Genomic DNA, 20197 nt, shown 5'->3' with positions numbered 1-20197 from the left:
GGCTCAGAAGCACCCAGAGGCCAAGAGGGAGTCGGGCTGCACCAGCCAGAGCCAAGGGTCCAGAGCCATCAGCCACCGGCGACGGCCACCGTGGGACCTTAGTCAGGGGGCCAGTCAGGGCTGACCACTGAGATGCGGGCCCGGCTTTGTCCTCCACTACCCCTCACCCCGCTGCCCCACGGAGGAGAGACCGCAGAGAGGGCACCGTAAGGCCCACCATGTCCTGTCTGCTACAGATGAGAGGGGACAGAACGGAGGGGAGGCTTGCCCAGCTTGGCACTGTTCTCCATGTGCACACACGTCACACACACATCACACACACAGACAGACATCACACACACATCACAGCACACCACACACACGTCACACGCCACACACAGACATCACACACACACAGCACACACAGGCATCACACACACACATCACAAACACCACACACACATCACAGCACACCACACACACGTCACACGCCACACACAGACATCACACACACACAGCACACACAGGCATCACACACACACATCACAAGCACCACACACACACACACACACAGACATCACACACACACATCACAAACACCACACACACGTCACAGCACACCACACACACGTCACATGCCACACACAGACATCACACACACACACATCACAAACACCACACACACACACAGACATCACACACACATCACAAACACCACACACACACCCATCACAGCACACCACACACGTCACACGCCACACACAGACATCACACACACACAGACATCACACACGCACATCACAAACACCACACACCACATCACACACACACACAGCATACCACATGCAGACATCACACACACATCACATACACCACACCACACACACACAGTGCACCACACACACATCACACACCACACACAGACATCACCATACACACAGACATCACCCACACAGCACACCACACATGTCACACATAGACAGCACACACACACATCACACACCACACACAGCACACACACACACACACAGCACACACACAGACATCACCACACACACAGACATCACACACAGCACACCACACACACATCACACGCCACACACATCACACACCACATACGCATCACACACCACACACACATCACACACACAGCATACCACACTCAGACATCACACACACACATCACATACACCACACCACACACACACAGTGCACCACACACACATCACATGCCACACACTGACATCACCATACACACACAGCACACACCACACACAGACATCACCATATACACAGACATCACACACACAGCACACCACACATATCACACACAGACATCACACAGCACACACACAGACATCACCACACACACAGACATCACACACAGCACACCACACACACGTCACACACATCACACACCCCACACACAGCACACCACACACACGTCACACGCCACACACACACATCACACACACTCACACATCATACACCACACACAAAACACACATAATATATTAAAAGAAGCCCACATAATAAGTGTACTGGTGGAAAATCTTACTCTCAAATGTAATGAAAAATTCTAAAAATATCTACCCAGGGGAAAAACACAATAGCAACAACAAAATACAGAAAACACCCAAAGGGAAAAATCACTTTGGCCTGTGGCAGGCAGCCTCCAAGGTGGCCCCCAGTTACTCTTGCCCATCCAGAGTCCTCTCACCCCCTGAATGGTCTCTGGCCAGTATGACCAACAGAATAACGTGGAAGTGATGCTGTGTGACTTGCACGACTGGGTCGTAAGAGGCAGGTGCCGTCTGCCTGGGCCCCTCTCCACTTGCTCGCTCTGGGGGAAGCCGGCTGCTGTGGCGTGAAGGCGCTCAAGCAGCCTTTGCAGAAGCTCGTGGGGGAGGCGATGGAGCCCACAGCCGACAGTGGTGGGTGAGCCATCGTGGAGGCAGACCCTCCACCCCAGCCAAGACTCAGATGACCGAGGCTGCGGCCCACATCCTGACTGCACCTCATGAGGGACCCTGAGCGAGAACCACCCAGCGAAGCCTCTCCTGAACTCCTGGCCTGAATACATTACAAGATAGTAAACGTTTACTGTTTTAAATCACTAAGTTTGGGGTACTTTATTACACAGCAATAGACCACTAATAGAGGCATAAAACTTCTTCTCCACAACGTTGTCAACAGAAGATGAGACAATAATTCAGAATTTTGACAGGAAAATAAAATGACCCAAGGATGTCTCCCCAGCCAACTTATCTTTCACGTATAAGGATAAACATCTCAGAACACTAAAAAGAGAGCTACCATATGGTCCAGCAATCCCACTCCTGGGCATATATCCAGACAAAACTCTAATTCAAAAAGACACATGCACCCCTATGTTCACAGCAGCACTATTCACAGTAGCCAAGACATGGAAGCAACCTGAATGTCCACTGACAGATGAATGGAGAAAGAAGATGTGGTATATTTATACAGTGGAATATTAGCCATAAAAACCCACAAAATAATGCCATTTGCAGCAACACGGATGCAACTAGAGATTATCACACCAAGTGAAGTTAAGTCAGACAGAGAAAGACAAATACCATATGATATCACTTACATACCGAATCTTAAAATATGACACAAATGAACTTATCTACGAAACAGAAACAGACTCGCAGACATAGAGAACAGACTAGTGGTTGCCAAGGGGGATGGGGGGTGGGGGAGGGATAGATTGGAAGTTTGGGGTTAGAAGATGCAAACTATTATGTATAGAGTGGATAAACAACAAGGTCCTACTGTATAACACAGGGAACTATATTCAGTCTCCTGGGATAAACCATAATGGAAGAGAATATAAAAAAGAATGTATATGTGTGTATAACTGAGTCACTTTGCCGTACAGCAGAAACTAGCACGTCATAAATCAACTATACTTCCATTAAAAATAAAAAAAGGATAAACATCTCAGATGTAAATGGGTTCACATCTATGCCACCCACACACCATTCCTAAAAATATTCTGCAAGGAATTTCTGCAAACAATCGAGAAATGAATAAAGATAAATGAAAAGCAAAGAAACTTGAGATGTACAGTAAAATATAGAAAATGAAGGGAAAAGAACTGAAGCATAAAATTAAAAGCCAGAAATTTCACATAGATCAGTGTGACAATAAAGGTGCGTGGCTTAAATTCTCCTGTGAAGACAAACTTTCCTAAATTGGGTCAAAAAATGAAACCCATTGCAATGAGGTTTATGAGTCACACTTTATGTAGAAAGTCACAGATGGTGTAAAGAAAACGGACTGGGGAGGGATGGATGCAAACGGAGAGAAAGACGGGGCAGTGTTGTTGAGACACTAGAATTGAAGACAGAGGATGAGGGATGGGGCCCAGGAAAAGATAAAAGCTGCTGCAGTCCAGTTATAAATCTTTATGTACCTAATTTCATAACACAATATTACTTAAAGGACAATCGGTGAAAAATCAAAGAAAAAACTGACAGACTGCAACCAAGTAGACTTTAACTCATCTTTTTACGTTATTGACAGATCATATTAAAAAAAACAGAGGATCTGAATGGCATGTTTTATAAAACTTTGATAGTAACAAGCAGGGATTATGTATTTTCTAAACATAAAGGATTTGGATAATGTGCATAAAACACACCCACATATTACATATATACCTATGTTTTCAAAACCTACAAGTAGGGAACACACACTCTTTTAAAAATTTTACAGAATTCAATCCTAGAGTAAGCCACAAAGAAAACTTTAATTTATTAAAAAAATGGAAATTTTACACATAAAATTCTTTGAGCTACAATGCAAAATTTGTCACTAATAAGACATAGGGGAAAAAACCCCAAAACAAAGCACTTGAAATTGAAAAACTCTCACAAAACCTACATAGGAATTAGTGACAATGACGATGTACACTTAAAAACAAATATGAGAAGGCCAAAGCTATAATCGGGGGAAAATACCTAGCCTCAGATGCTTTATGTTATAAAATAAGAAATTAGTGTAACAAATTAGGCATGTGGTTAAAGAATAGGGACAAAAAATACTTAAAGAGATAAATCTCAGGAAAGCAAGAGAGAGAAAGTGGTAAAAAACCCCAAAAACAATTGGTTGAAAAAAAACCTACAGTAGAATAATAAATGCATCTAAGAGCTGGTTCTTCAAAAAGGCCAATAAAATAGAAAAAATTTTAGCAAGTCTAAGCAAGAATAAAAATGATGTAAACACAAATATAGAAATATACAAATTTAAGGAGTAAAATAATAATAGATGAGGAGAGTTTTTATTGTTGTTTGTTTTTAAGAGCATACCAAGTGCAGCTTTGAGCTAGTAAACGTGAAAGACCGTTTTCTGGGAAAGTGGTCTCACCTCTAGAGAGGAGGTGAGGAACTGGCTGGACTCTGACTTGGAAGGAATGGAAACACTGGAAGGAAACACGTTTCCAAAGACTCTGGCCCAAACAGCTTTTGGGTGAGTTCTTTTGCATTTTCAAGAACAAACACTACTCTATTTAACTTATTTCAGAACATAAAAAGATAAGCTTTTCAATTCATTTGTTAACTTGGCAAAACCTAAGACCAAAACTTGATAAAAGATATCCCTAAAAGGAACTCTATAGATAGGTATCACTTTTGAATACAGTTGCAAAAATCCTAACTGAAAATAGGAAATAAAATATAGTAGCATGTTAAGGACTACTAAACCAGTACTAAGAAGAAGTTAGTTAAAAATACAATGATGCAACATTAGGAAACATATTAATGTAAGTCACATTAATATAAAAAAGAAAATCATGTACAGGCATACCTCAGAGATACTGTGGATTTGGTGCCAGACCACCATAATGGAGCAAACATTGCAATAAAGGAAGCTGAAGGAATTGTTTTGGTTTTCCAGTGCATGTAAAAGTTATGTTTACACTATACTGTAGTCTATTGTGTGCAATAGTGTTACGTCTTAAAAAACAATGTACATAACTTAATTAAAAATACCTTATTGCTAGAAAAAATGCTAGCCATTATCTGAGGCTTTAGTGAGTTGGAGTAGTAACATCAAAGACTGCTGATCATAGATCACCATAACAAGATAATAATGAAAAAGTCTGAAATATTGCAAGAATTATCCAAATGTGACAGACATAAAGTGAGCAAACGTGGTTGGAAAAATGGCGCTGATAAACTTGCTCAATGCAGGGTTGCCACAAACCTTCAATTTGTAAAAACCAAAACATCTGCAAGGTGCAATAAAGTGAAGTGCATTAAAACGAGGTATGTGTGTAATTGCTCTAAAAGAGCCCCAAAACATCCATTTGTGGTTAAACAAACAAACAAACAAGTCAAAACCTCATAAGAGACTTAGGAGTTGGATTAACATTATAAAAGTAAAACCTCATAAGAAACTTAGGTGTTGGATTAATATTATAAAGGATATAGATTTCAAATCAACAGCCACTATCAAATTTTACACAAAACCTAAATAGGTGTCCTTATCTTTGTGGGTCACAGACTCCTTTAAGAATCTGGACAGTTTCACCTGACACATATGCACAGATTACTCATATACAGAAACCAAAGTCCTCATTAATTCAGGGGGTCCATCTATGGAACTGACTCTGGATTAAAAACTCCCGCACTTGAAGAATGACCATTAGAGTACAAAAAATAAAAAAGACAAAGAGTGTTGATCTCATTATATTATTCACTGTTGTATTCGAAGCCAATGCAATAAGACAGTAAACAGAAACAAAATGTAAGTCTTGGAAAGGAAGAGGTAGGAACTGTCCTTATTAAAGATGGGACTGTCTACCTAGAAAATCCAATAAAATCAATTGAACAAAGTTCAGGGGAGAGAGAAAGGGGTATTCGATGAGGCAATTATAAGAAAAAAATACACAAAAATCTACAGATTTTCTTCTATCAGCAACAACCAATTAGAAAACGTAATGGAAAAATAACTATTTACACTAGCAAGAAAAACAACTTAAATCCAAGGAATAAACTTAATAAGAATCTACGGATGTGCAGGACTTATGAAAAAGTTTCTAAGGAACACAGTGGAGAGACAAACCTTGTTTTTGGATGACAGACACGATATTTAAGAATATCAGTTATTTCTAACTGAATCTATAATTGAATGTAATTTTGATTAAAATTTCCAATAAAACTTTTTGCTTTTTTTGCCATTATGTGTTGACAAAATGAATCTAAGATTTACCTGGAAGAAAAAGAGTAGCTGAGAAAAATAAAAAATGAGGGGTGATGAAACTTGTGTTATCAAGTGCAATAATGGAATACAATTACAGTAATAAAGCATTAGTGGTTTTGGTGCTGGAATGGCCAACAGACCACACAGCAGTGGCATAACACCACATGAGAACTGAGGAAATGAGACGGGTGCTTTTCAGAGCACTGAGAGAAGGCTGGGAAAAGGGTCACGATGTGATTAGAAATAAAGTAATCCCACCTCACACAGTACACCCAAATAAAGTCCAGGAGAAGTAAGTAACTGAGTGTAAAACATGGACCAAAAAGCCTTTGAAGGAAATAGAAAAGATGAAATGACAGTGAAATGTCTTATGATTACTCTGCACCAGACACTATACTACATCTTTTCTTTTAACCCTCACAAGAGCCCTTGTGGATAGCACACTGGTGCTATTATAATCCCCATTTCATAGATGAGGAAACTGAGACTGAGACAGGTAACTTGTCCTCGGTGCTCAGATAATAGCTGAGATCCAAATCCAGGCAGCATGGTTCCGAGTCCACACTCATGATAACTGGGCTCCCACATATCACCTTCGTTAAAACAAAACAACGTGAGCAGAGGGGAAACATGCCAAGAGCCAGGCAACCATATTCCCAATGCATGATCAAGGTTTCATATTCTTAAGGTTTAAAATTTTGATGGCCTATTATTGTGTAAATGTTTACAAGTGTAATATATTTTTGTTGTTTTAAACTTTTTATTAATATATAATGTCCTTCTTTGCCTCTTGTAACTCTTTTTGATTTAAAGTCCATTTTAATCTGGTGTTAGTATAGCTACGTCTGCTCTCTTTTGGTTCCTATTTGCATGGAATAACATTTTCAATCCATTCACTTCAAACCTATTTGTGTCTTTGGTTCTAAAATGAATCTTTTGTAGACAGCATATAGTTGGATCTCATTTTTTTAATATCCATTCTGCCAGTCTCTGTCTTTTGCTTGGACAGTTTAATCCATTTACAGTTAAAGTAACTACTGATAAGGAGAGACTTACTTCTGTAGTTTTGCTATTTGTTTCCTACGTAGTTATAGCTTTTTTGTTCCTCATTTCCTGCATTACTGTTTTCTTTTGTGTGCAGCTGATTTTTGTTGTAAAACATTTACATCCCTTCCTCATTTCTTTTTTTTTTTTTTTGCGGTACACGAGCCTCTCACTGTTGTGGCCTCTCCCATTGCGGAGCACAGGCTCCGGACGCGCAGGCTCAGCGGCCATGGCTCACGGGCCTAGCCGCTCCGCAGCATGTGGGATCTTCCCGGACCGGGGCATGAACCCATGTCCCCTGCATCGGCAGGTGGACTCTCAACCACCGCACCACCAGGGAAGCCCCCTCATTTCCTTTTGTGCATATTCTTTTGGTACCTTCTTTATGGTTACCATGGGATTACATTTAACATTCTAAAGTTATAACAATATAATTTGAATTTATGCCAGTTTAACTTCAACAACACATTAAAAAATCTGCTTCTTTAAAAGCTCCCTCCCTATCCCTTTCAGTTATTGATGTCACAAAATTACATCTTTACACATTTTGTGTCCCAAAACACAAGCAAATGTTATTTTTAATGCATTGGTCCCTTAAATTATGTAGAAAACAAAATGTGGAGTTACAATAATGCTAGTTTTAAGAACAGAGCTGGACAAATCATGCACCCTGAATTCAGACTATACTACAAAGCTACAGTAATCAAAACAGTATGGTACTGGCACAAAAACAGACACATAGATCAATGGAAAAGAACAGAGAGCCCAGTGCATAAACCCATGCATGTATGGTCAATTAATCTATGACAAAGGAGGCAAGAATATACAATGGAGAAAAGACAGTCTCTTCAATAAGTGGTGCTGGGAAAACTGGACAGCTAAATGTAAAAGAGTGAAACTAGAACATTCTCTAACACTACATACAATAATAAACTCAAGATGGATTAAAGACCTAAATGTAAGACCAGATTCCATAAAACTCCTAGAGGAAAACATGGGCATAACACTCTTTGATATAAATCACAGCAATATTTTTTTGGCTCTCTCTCCTAAAACAAAGGAAATTAAACCAAAATTAAACAACTGGAACCTAATTAAACTTAAAAGCTTTTGCACAGCGAAGGAAACCATCCACAAAACGAAAAGACAACCTACTGAATGGGAAGAAATATTTGCAAATGATATGACCAATAAGGTGTTAATATCCAAGACATATAAACAGCTCATACAACTCAACACCAAAAACACAAACAACCCAATTAAAAAGTGGGCAGATTTCACCAAGGAAGACATACAGATGGCCAAGAGGCACATGAAAAGATGCTCAACATCACTAATTATTAGAAAAATGCAAATCAAAACTACAATGAGGTATCAACTCACACCAGTCAGAATGGCCATTATCAAAAAAGCTAGAAACAATAAATGCTGGAAAGGGTATGGTGATAAAGGGAACCCTCCTACACTGTTGGTGCGAATGTAAATTGATACAACCACTATGGAAAACAGTATGGAGGTTCCTTAAAAAAGTAGGAATAGAACTACCATATGACCCAGCAATCCCACTACTGGGCATATACCCTGAGAAAACCATAATTCAAAAAGAGACATGCACCACAATGCTCATTGCAGCACTATTTACAATAGCCAGGACATGGAACCAACCTAAATGTCCATCAACAGACGAATGGATAAAGAAGATGTGGCACAGATATACAATGGACTATTACTCAGCCATAAAAAGAAACGAAATTGAGTTATTTGTAGTGAGGTGGATGGACCTAGAGTCTGTCTACAGAGTGAAGTGAGTCAGAAAGAGAAAAATACCGTATGCTAATGCAGATACATGGAATCTAAACAAACAAACAAAAAAGGTACTGATGAACATAGTTGCAGGTCAGGAATAAAGAAGTAGGTATAGAGAATGGACTTGAGGACATGGGGTGGGAGGGTGAAGCTGGGGTGAGTGAGAGTAGCATCAGCATATACACATTACCGAATGTAAAATCATTGGCTGGTGGGAAGCAGCAGCATAGCACAGCGAGATGGGCTCCATGCTTTGCGATGACCCAGAGGGGTGGGATAGGGAGGATGGGAGGGAGGCTCAAGAGGGAGGGGATATAGGGACACGTGTATGCATATGGCTGATTCACTTTTTTGTGCAACAGAAACTAACACGGTATTGTGAAGCAATCATAAAAACAAAAATGGGCAGAAGAACTGAATAGACATTTTTCCAAAGAGGAAATGGCCAACAGGCACAGGAAAAGATGCTCAACATTGCTAATCATCAGGGAATTGCAAATCAAAACCACAATGAGATATCACCTCACACCTGTCAGAATGGCTATCGTCAAAAAGAACACAAATAACAAATGTTGGTGAGGATGTGAAGAAAAGGGAACCCTCATGCACTACTGATGGGAATATAAGTTGGTGCATCCTTTGTGGAAAACAATACGGAGGTTTCTCAAAAAACTAAAAGTACAACTACCATATGACCCAGCAATTCCACTCTTGGGTATATATTAGATTAATAATTTAAAAAATGTATTACTCTTTCAAATCATGTAGGAAAAAAAGCGAGTTACATGCCATTGTTACAGTAATTATTGTTATAATAATAATAGCTTTATAATTGCTCATGTATTTACCTTTACTGAGAGCTTCATATTTTCACATGACTTCAAGCTACTGTCTAGTGTCCTTTCATTTCACCTGCAGGACCCTCTTGAGCATTTCTTACAGGGCAGGTCTAGCAGTAATGGACTCTTTCAGCTTTTGTTTATCTGGGAATGTTTTAAGTTTGCCTTCACTTTTGGGGGACAATTAGGCTGGACATAGAATTTTCAGGCAACAGGTGTTTTTCCATTTAGCATTTTGAATATATCAACACCCTGCCTTTGGTCTCCAAAGTTTCTGACGAGAAATCTTCTGGTAATCCTATTGAGAATCCCTTGGATATGATGAGTCACTTCTCTCTTGCTGATTTCAAAATTCTCTCTTTGTTTTTGTCTTTTGACAGTTTGATTATAATGTGTATCAGTGTGAGTCTCTTTAAGTTCATCGTACTTGTCTTGGATGTTTATATTCATGTCATTCATCAAATTTGGGAAGTTTCTTCACATATTTCCGCTGCCCCTTTCTCTCTCATCTCCGTCTGGGACTCCCCAAACAAGTATTCATGTCCTTTAGGTTCTGTTCACTTTTCTTTAATCTTTTTTCTTTCTGCTCCTCAGACTCATAATTTCCATTGTCTTATCTTCAACATCACTAACACTTTCTTCTGTCTTCTCAAATTGGCCTTTGCATCCCTCTAATAAGTAACTAAAAGTCATTGTATTCTTCAGCTCTATTAAATCGTTTTGCATTCTACCTAGGTTTTCTATTTATTGATATTTCTATTTTGTTCATACATTATTTTCTTGACTCTCTCCACATCTTCCTTTAGTTCCTTGAGCATCTTTAAGGTGGTTGTGTTAAAGTCTTTGTCTAGTAGATCCACCATCAGGTCTTTTTCAGGGACAATTTTGGTTGGTTTATATTTTTTCCTTTGAGTGGGCCATACTTTCCTGTTCCTTTGTTTGCCTTTTGATGTTCTGTTAAAAACTGGACATTTGAATCTAAAATGGTAACTCTGGAAATCAGATTCTTGTCCTTCCCTAGGGTTTGCTGTTCTTGATTGTTTGTTTGTTTTCATTATTATTTTTTGTTTTTGATTGTCGTAGGCTGTCTCTGTGCCAAGGTTCAGCCTGAGGAGTAAAGGTAAGGTCTTCTCATTTCCTTCCTGAGCCTGCACTTTCCCCCAGGCATGTGCAGTTCCTGTCTAATTTCCCCTGTATATGCAGTTGCTTTTGAATGTCATAATCTTCAATGTCTGGCTCCCAAAAGGAGAAAAAGAGAAAAATGAATGGGGGAAAAAAGGTGCCGGCCCTTTAAATCTCCTGGAAGTCAGTTCAACCAGAGAGGGGGAGGCTTGCAATGATGAGGAGAAGTGTAACAACAGTGGAAGCCTCAATAAATTTAAAAAGAAAATAACATAAAATGTATCTTCTCTAATCACAATGGGATGACTTTAGAAGTCAGTAACAGAAGGAAAACTGAAAAATTCACAAAATTGTGGGAATTAAACAACTCACCCTTAAACAACCAATAGAATAGGTCAAAGAAGAATCACAAGGGAAATTAGAAAATACTCAGAGACTGATAAAAATGAAAACAAGACACAGCAAACATATGAAACACAGTGAAAGCAGTATGAAGAAGAAAATTTATAGCTACAAATGTTTACATAAAACAGCAAGAAAGATCTCAAATTAACAACCTAACTTTACCTTTACAACTTAAGGAACTAGAAAAAGAACAAATTAACAGCTAGCGGAAGGAATGAAATAATAAATACTAGAGCAGAGATAAATGAAATAATAGAAAAACAATAGAGAAAAATCAATGAAACCAAAAGTCAATTCTTCAAAAAGTTCAACAACACTGACAAATCTTTAGCTAGACGGACTAAGAAAAAAAGAGAATACTCAAATTACTAACATCAGAAATGGAAGTGGGAAATTAGTACTGATTCTACAGAAATAAAAAGAATTATAAGAGAGTACTAGAATCAGTTGTTTGCCAACAAATTAGATAACCTAGATGAAATGGACAAATTCCTAGAAACACAAAACCTACAAAGACAAAACCATGAAGAAATAGAAATTCTGAATAGACCTGTAATTAGTAAGGAGTTTGAATCAGTAATTGAAAATCTCCTTTCAAAGAAAAGCCCTGGACCTGATGGCTTTACTGGTGAATTCTAGGAAGCATTTAAACTAGGAAGCATTAATTCTAGGAAGCATTGAACTAACATCAATACTTGTCAAACTTTTCAAAAAAATTGAAGAGGAGGGAATACCCCCAAACTCATTCTATGAAGTCAGCATTACCCTGATACCAAAGCCAGACAAAGACACTACAAGAAAAGAAAACTACAGACCAATATCCCTTATCAACATGGATACAAAAATCATCAACAAAATATTAGCAAACAGAATTCAACAGGATAGAAAAAGGATTAAACATCATGACCAACTGGGATTTATTCCTGGAATGCAAAGATGATTCAACATATGAAAATCAATTAATGTAACACACCACATTAACAGAATGAAAGAAAAACCCACATGATCATCTCAACTGATGCAGAAAAATCTTTTGATAAAATTCAATATCCTTTCATGATTAAAGAATTCAACAAACTAGGAATAGATGGAAACTACCTCAGTATAATAAAAGACATTTATAATAATCCCACAACTAACATCATACTCAATTGTGAGAGACTATAGGCTTTTCCCCTAAGGTCAGGAACAAAGCAAAGATGCCCACTTTCACCATTTCTATTCAACACAGTATTGGAAGTCCCAGCCAGAGCAATTAGGCAAGAAAGAGAAATAAAAGGCATTCAAACTGTAAAGGAAGAAGTAAAATTATCTCTGTTCACAGATGATATGATTGTATAGGTAGAAAATCCTGAAGAGTCCACAAAAAGAAACTGTTACAATAAATGAATTCAGCTAAGTAGCAGGAAACAAAGTCAACACACAAAAATCAGTTGCATTTCTATACACTAACAATGAATAACACAAAAAGGAAAGTAAGGAAACAATTCCATTTACATTTGCATCAAAAGAATAAAATACTTAGGAATTATTTTTACCAAAGAAGTGAAAGACTCATTAAAAAATATAAAACATTTATAAGAGAAATTAAAGAAGATATAAATAAATGGAAAGATATACTGTGTTTATAGATTGGAAGAATTAATATTAAGATGTCAATACTATCCCAAGTGATTCACAGATTTAATGCAATCTCCCTCAAAATCTCAATAATGACTTTTGCAGAAATGGAAGAAACCACTCTAAAATTCGCAAAGAATCTCAAGAGACCCTGAATAGCATAAACAATTCTAAAAGAGAAGAACAAAGTGAGGAACAAACTTCCTGATTTCAAAATTTACTACAAAGCTACACTAATCAAAACAGTATGGCACTGGGATACAGGGACATCTAGACAAATGGAATAGAGTGCAAAAATAACCCTCACGTATGTAATCAAACAATTTTCAACAAGGCTGTCATGACCAGTCAGTGGGGGAAAAGACAGTCTTTTTCAACAAGTGGTGCCAGAAAACTGGATATCCACATTCTAAAGAATGAAGTTGGACCTTACCTAACATCATACACAAAAATTAACTCAAAACGGATCCATGATTTAAGTGTAAGACCTAAATTTATAAAACTTCTAGAAGAAAACAGAAGGCAAAACTCTTCACAATACTGGATTTGGCAATGATTTCTTGAATATGACACCAAAAGCACAAGCAACTAAAGAAAAAAATAGGCATACTGGATTTCATGAAAATTTTAAAAATTTGTGCATCAAAAGACACTATTCAGCCTGGTCCAGGGCACTCCTTTTCGTGTCCTTCCACCAGTCACGGGCAGGGTCTGAGCGGTTCACTGGGGGCGGAGATGCATCTTTGGGGAGGGCAGTGAGTCTCTGGGGCTGTGAGGGGAGGGCAGCCTGGCACCAGAGGAGGCAGCGAAGCCTCAGAACACGAGGCTTTGGGACCCAGGATGAGGAGTCCCCAGGCCGGCTGCTGCCTTTGGGACCCCAGGGTAGCACAAGAGGCGAGGTTATTGTAATTCAGGATGTGAAGGGCACAGTCGATATGTACCATCTTCTGGAATGTCCACCAAGGAACTCTGAAAATGATGACCTAGCAACCAGTTTGGTTCTTGATCCCTATTTTGGTTTTCAAACACACAAAATGAATACTAGCTTTCGGTCTCTTACAGGAAGGCAAGAAGAACTAAAGGAAGTGATCGAACATTTTAAGAAAGACGAGCACTTGGAGAAAGCCGTCAAATGTCTGACTTTGCAACAACAAAAATGATGCAGGAGGAGCAACTAAGCCCGTGCACCACAACTACTGAGCCTGCACTCTAGAGCCCGTGAGCCACAACTACTGAGCCCACACACCACAACTACTGAAGCCCACATGCCACAATTACTGAGCCTACGCTCTAGAGACCGTGGGCCACAGCTACTGAGCCCACGTGCCACAGCTACTGAAGCCCGCGTGCCTAGAGTCCGTGCTCCACGAAAAGAGAAGCCACCGCAATGAGAAGCCCGCACACCGCAACAAATAGTAGCCCCTGCTCACCGCAACTAGAGAAAGCCCACGCGCAGCAACAAAGACCCAACGCAGCCATAAATAAATAAACAAAATAAATTTGTAAAAGAAAATGATGCAGGAGAATTTATTCAAGGAACACGTATTTATTTACTTGTGAATGTTTGCAACTGACAGTGGATTTGAAATAATGCCTTGTAACAGATACTCATTAGAACAAAATAGAGCCAAAATAATTGCAACAAAAGAGTGGAAACACAATGACAAAATAGAATTACTGGTGGGTTGTGTGGCTGAGCTTTCAGCAATTGAGGAGAACATCCTACTTGGACCCAGAGAAAACGACTTCAGTGCTGTGTGTTCCAGAAGGAAAAGCCGTGCTCAGCTCACCTTGGTCCTGCTACACTTACAAACCATGACTGCAGACCAAGTGTGGGTTTGTGTCAGTTGGCCAAGACACAGCAAGTGCGAAGGCTCTAAGAGATACTGAACCTGGAGAAGAAATTCTTGTTATTATGGAGATGGGTTTTCTGGGGGCAATAATGAGTTCTGCGAGCGTTACACTTGTGAGAGACGGCAACTGGCGCTTTTAAATCCAGAGCGGGACTGCTTGCCTCTGCTCCTGTTATCAATAGAAAATATGGACTCAGAGAAACAGTAAACCTTTAAATAGGCTTAAAATGTTAGGTGACAGCAGTAAGAATTCAGTCAGTCAGTTCTGACACTGATGCAGATACCACTCAGGAATAAAAACAAGGCAAGGTCGTCATACGTTTGAAAGAAACCTTTCCACGGTGTTAGCGTCTCTGTGATGATGCTGTCAGGTCCCACGAGAAGACAAAGGACGAGGTGGCGTCACACAGGCACACACGTGTTCCACGCCTGGTCAGTCTGTTAGGCTGGATGGTGGACTTGGGGAGTTCATAGCGTCTGGCCTCAAGGCTCCCCACCCCCTTTTTACAACTTGCTTGCCTTTTTCAAAATGAGCTGACGCAATTCACCAAACCACCAGTTTCCAGAATCAGAACTGTGATAGAGGAGCATTCTGAATGTTGCTCTACTATGACGTGTTGTAACAGCCACTCCTCAAAGCAGCAAGAGAGATGAAGAGGAGAAAGAAGTGAGCTTGAAGGTACCAGTGGCGAGTGCAGGTAGAGCCTAATGGAAACTGGAGAAAGACAGAATGAAGAATAAAGAGAAAAGAGAGAAGAAAGCCTAAACAAGCAAAAGAAAACACATCATGTTTGTGGAGCTTTGAAGTCCTGGAATCACTGTGATCGCTACTGTTTTGCATCTGGGTGACACCAGTTTTCTCTAGTTGCCCCTAAAGCAGTAGCCTCTTTAGTCTGACTTGTCTCTGACAGGAATAAAGTTTAGAAGTTTTAACCTGATGGTCCCCACAGCACACCTGCTTTCGCACTATAAACGTCCATACGTACCTCTCAGCACGTAAGTACCGTCTGAGGTCTGATTATTTCGGCTCTTCTCCCTGTGTCTTCAGATGTCTTCAGCCCAACTCTGGGTGCTCCTCTCCACTACAGAAGAGCCCAAAGAAAAGGGAGGGTGTCTCCCACGATGGTGACTGTCACTTCCATGAAGTCTGACTCTACCTGCTGCTGGGGGTCAGAGGCCAGGGCTAACCTCTGCTGTGGAAAAGTGATACTGTGTTCCTATTCCAGTCTTTAACGTCCAAAGTGAACAAAGACAGGCAGTCAGTCTGTCATTTACCATTGACTGTTGGTTTTAATAATAAATGCAGAACAATACAAAAGAGACACTATCCAGAGAGTCAAAGGGCAGCCTACATAATTGGATCAGATAAGGGATTAATATCCAGAATATACAGAGAACTGAAACTCAACAACCAAAACCCCAGCAACCTGATTCAGAAATGGGCAAAGGGCTTGAACAGACATTTCCCTAAAGGAGTTATACCAATGGCCAATAAGCACATGAAAAAATGCTCAACGTCACTCATCATTAGGGAAATGAAAATCAAAATTACGATGAGCTATCACCTTACACTCATTAGGATGGACAGTATCAGAAAACAAGAAATGTTGGAGAGATAAGGGGAAATTGGAATTGCTGGTGGGAATGTGCAAATGTAGAGCTGTATGGAAAATAGTACGGTGGCCCCTCAAAGAATAAAAGTAGAATTACCATATGATCTACCAGTTCTACTTCTGGGGATATAGAGACTCAAAGGAATTGAAAGTTGGGTCTCAAAGAGATATTTGCACAACAATGTTCATAGCAGTATTACTCAGAATAACTAAAATGTGGAAGCAACCCAGGTGTCCATTGACGGACGAATGGAAAAGCATAATGTGGTCCATCCACACAATGGAATATTATTCAGCCTTGAAAAGAAGGAAATTCTGACACATGCTATGACATGGATGAAACTTGAGGACATTATACTGAGTGAAATAAACCACACACAGAAAGACGACTACTGTATGATTCACTTATATGAGGTACTTTGAATATCTCAGAAATCATAGCGACAGAAAGTAGAATGGCGGTTGCCAGGGGCTGGGGGAGGGGGGATTGGGGAGTTAGTGTTTAATGGGACAGAGTTTCAGTTTTACAAGATGAAAAGAGTTCTGGAAATGGACGGTGGTGATGGTATCACAATATGAAGGTACTTAATAGCACTGAACTATACATTTAAAAATGGTTCAGATGGTAGATTTTATGTTATGTGTACTTAACCACAATTTTGAAAAATTAGGGGAAAACATCTCTTACAAAGTAGTAAAAAATGAGCGCCCATTAGGAAGATGGGGAAGATGAGGAAAGTAACAGCAGCACAAATGGTCAGTGATCGAGCTGCACAAAAACCAAGGACATGCAGGCAAACCACCAAGGCACCATCCCTCATCTATGAAACTGGCAAACAGGACAGAAAACCAGACACTGTCCACAGCCAGAGCACCAGGGCCCGTCTCCACTCCTCTGGTGGCTCTGACAACAGGTTTGGAAGCCTTGACACTTTTCAGAACTTTTGACCCAGACTCTGCTCTCCAAGGTGCGGTCCCCCACAGCGGGGATGCCCACCCTCCGTCTGCCCGTCACAGGGTCTAAAGTGGGCCCCCGGAGGCTAACCGCTGGCGGGGCGTGGGGATGCCGGCCTGTTCAGATCTCCGCGGCAGATCTGCACCTGGTCTTTGCAGGGTGTTGCTTTCTGATTTGGCCCAATCCCAGCACATGCTTCAGGGCGGGGACCGGACCCCCAGGTCCTGTTCAGTGGGCAGCACCCCACGAACCCTGCTTCTTTGCAGGTGTGCCCCACACCAGGGTCCCCCGGCTTTGCACAAATGTTTGAAAGGAGCCACAGGAAGGAGAGACCCACTGGAACACGGGGCTGTGTTTAAAGGAAAAGAATCAAACTATTTGAGTTTTTCTTAAAATAATCACAAGAGCTAGGTTTCCCAGCATTGTAAAGCACTCGTGGCCGCAAACACGGTCTCCCTATACCCTGTGCACCTAGACACCTTGTTCTACAGATGAAAAGCAGCGCCAGAGAGGAGGCTGGGCTTGGCCCACACCCTCTGCTGAGGCCCCGGGAAGACCCCTGGGTCCTGCTCCTCTCCCAGGCACCGGCCCATCCTAGGGAGCTCATCTGACACCTGAGGGACCTCAGGCGGGCCTGCTGCACAACAGAGCTGCCTGTGCTGGCTGGCGATGCAGAGTCCGCTGGGCGTGGATGTGCCCTGCCCGGTGCAGGGCTGCACTCCACCCGACCAGGTGACCCAGCGGCTGGAGCCTGGCTTTCACCTGGATGTTGCCTTCCCTGTTGTTTCCACTGTGGACATGCCCAACCTGCCCCCAACCTGCCGCGGTTTTCACAGGCCTCCCAGGTCACTTTCATCAGCCCAGGGTGGCAGCTTCCCGGGGGCCAGAGTGGCCCAGTGGCCCACTGAGACCCACGTTCTGCCAAGGGGACACATCTGCGCCCCTTGCATCCAGCCCCTCCAGTTACCTATGCCCCGGGGGCCCAGGCCCTCTCCCCCACCCAGCTCTCCTGCCTCGGAATGGCAGAAGGAAGGCAGACCACTTTCCTCCCTCCTGGGAGCCCCCAGCGCCGTCCAGCCTCCTGGCCCTGGTGAGGCAGACAGGGAATAAACTCCAACGCAAGATGGCCTCCAAGCCAGAACTTCTATACTGGAAACAAAACCCAGGGAAATCTGTGTCCCTCAACCCTCCTTTTTGGGTGTCCCTCTACAAGTGCAGATCTTTCCCTTGGGGACAGTTGGGTGACCTGGGGGGGTAGGGGCCATCAGCTTTCTCCCTGGGTTCAGGGGACCATTCTCTGGGGCCCCCAGGCAGGATGGCAGGCAGCCCAGGGCGCCACCCTGCCGTTTTTGGTTGTTGTTACCAGCATCAGCTGATACTCTCAGCGGCTGATCTCCCCACCCCCTCAGTGGGTGCTGGGCCCTGTCCTGGGCTCTGCTGGGCCCGTGAGGAGCCCTGGGTGGGTGTGGGGCCCGACCAGCAGACTTTGTTGGGGGGATGCCGGTGCGCCCCTCCAGCCTCAGAGGAATAGGGGCAGGCTGGGCTCCAAATGACTCCTGGGTAGAGTGGGGTGTGGCCTGTGCTCTCCCCATCCCTGCTCACCCCTGCTTCCGGGTAGCAGAGACCCCCTCTTCCCCTGCAGTCCGAGTGCCCGGGAAGCTGGCCCCTCAGAGTTCATTCTAGGGGCCAGCCCTTCCAGGGGGACGAGGTACATCCGCTCCCTCTCAGACGAGCTGAGGCGGGGGGCCAGCACCCCTGGAGACCCTGTGCTCAGTTCCGTTGGGGGGGGGGTCCTCTCATGGGAGTGAGCTGGGCTCCTGAACCTCCGGAGATGTCCCCGGGCCCGAGACAGAACCAAGCCGCCCAGGAGCGGCCAAGGGTCTGGCTGCAGATGGGGGACCCGGGCAGGGACGGCAGGCGCCGTGGCCTCAGCACCGCGCCGGGAACCGGGAGACCAGCTCGGCCCCAGGAGAGGCGGGGACAGACGAACGGGCCCCCGCGCGAGGCGCCCCAGGCGCGGACCCGGGGGCGCCGAGCGAGGCCGGCGGTGGAAGTGGGGGCACCGCGGCGGGCGCGTCCCGCGGCGAACGCCAAGTCGCTGCGTCCCGGCGCCGAGACGGACCGCGCTGCCCAGGGCCTTACCTGACCACGCGTCGGGAGCCCTCGCCGGACTCTTCCCGAGCGCAGAGGCTCCGGGTCCAGTCGGTGCGAGACGGCGCCGAGTGGGCAGGGGGAGGGGCCGCTGCTAGGCCCCGCCCCTGCCCCCGCCCCGCCCCGCCCCGCGCCCACAGAGGCCACCGGGAGGCGCTGCGGCCCCGCGCATGGAGGCGGGGCGGGGCCGACAGGGGACCCCAGGGGCCGGGAGGGGACCGGAGGGGGCAGGGGTGCGGGGAGTCTGGGGACGGGGCGGGAGAGCGGCCCTTCGAGGACAGGACCCCTCCCCGCCCTCGGCCTGCTGCTCCGACTGGACGCCTGCCCACCTCCCTGCCTGCTGCCCGCCCCCGCCCATTTCCCCGCGACCAGCGGCGTCTACTCCGGGGCCTGGGGCGCCTCGGACTCCCCAGTCACTCGCCCCTTGAGGGAGCAGCCCTGGGAGGCCGCAGGGTCCTCCCGCCCGGCGTCCCCTCCCCACGTCCCCCTTGCTCAGGACCAGCGAGCTGGGGTCTTCTTCCTCGTGCAGGGACACGCAGCTCTGTGACCCACTGATCACAACGTGTGTCCCGTTGTGGG

General features: G+C 43.4%; 1 protein-coding gene and 1 pseudogene across 2 annotated transcripts in view; one reads left to right on the top strand and one right to left on the bottom strand.

Annotated features, from left to right (window-relative positions):
• Nucleotides 1-19741, bottom strand: part of COL6A2 (collagen type VI alpha 2 chain) — a 37517-nt gene extending 17776 nt beyond the window's left edge. The window contains exon 1 of one of the 2 annotated variants that reach the window (XM_073804608.1): nt 19610-19741. The gene's annotated coding sequence lies outside the window, so the exon portion shown is untranslated. The remainder of the gene's footprint in view (nt 1-19609) is intronic. The other variant, XM_073804607.1, reaches the window with a different exon arrangement.
• On the top strand, nt 14544-15196 carry LOC101329452 (histone-lysine N-methyltransferase KMT5B pseudogene; annotated as a pseudogene).
• Nucleotides 19742-20197: the final 456 nt, after the last annotated feature.

The sequence above is a fragment of the Tursiops truncatus genome, chromosome 4 (assembly GCF_011762595.2).
Source record: "Tursiops truncatus isolate mTurTru1 chromosome 4, mTurTru1.mat.Y, whole genome shotgun sequence".
Lineage (NCBI taxonomy): Eukaryota > Metazoa > Chordata > Mammalia > Artiodactyla > Delphinidae > Tursiops > Tursiops truncatus.
The sequence above is the reverse complement of the archived record's forward strand: the minus strand, read 5'-3'. Positions and strand labels throughout refer to the sequence as shown.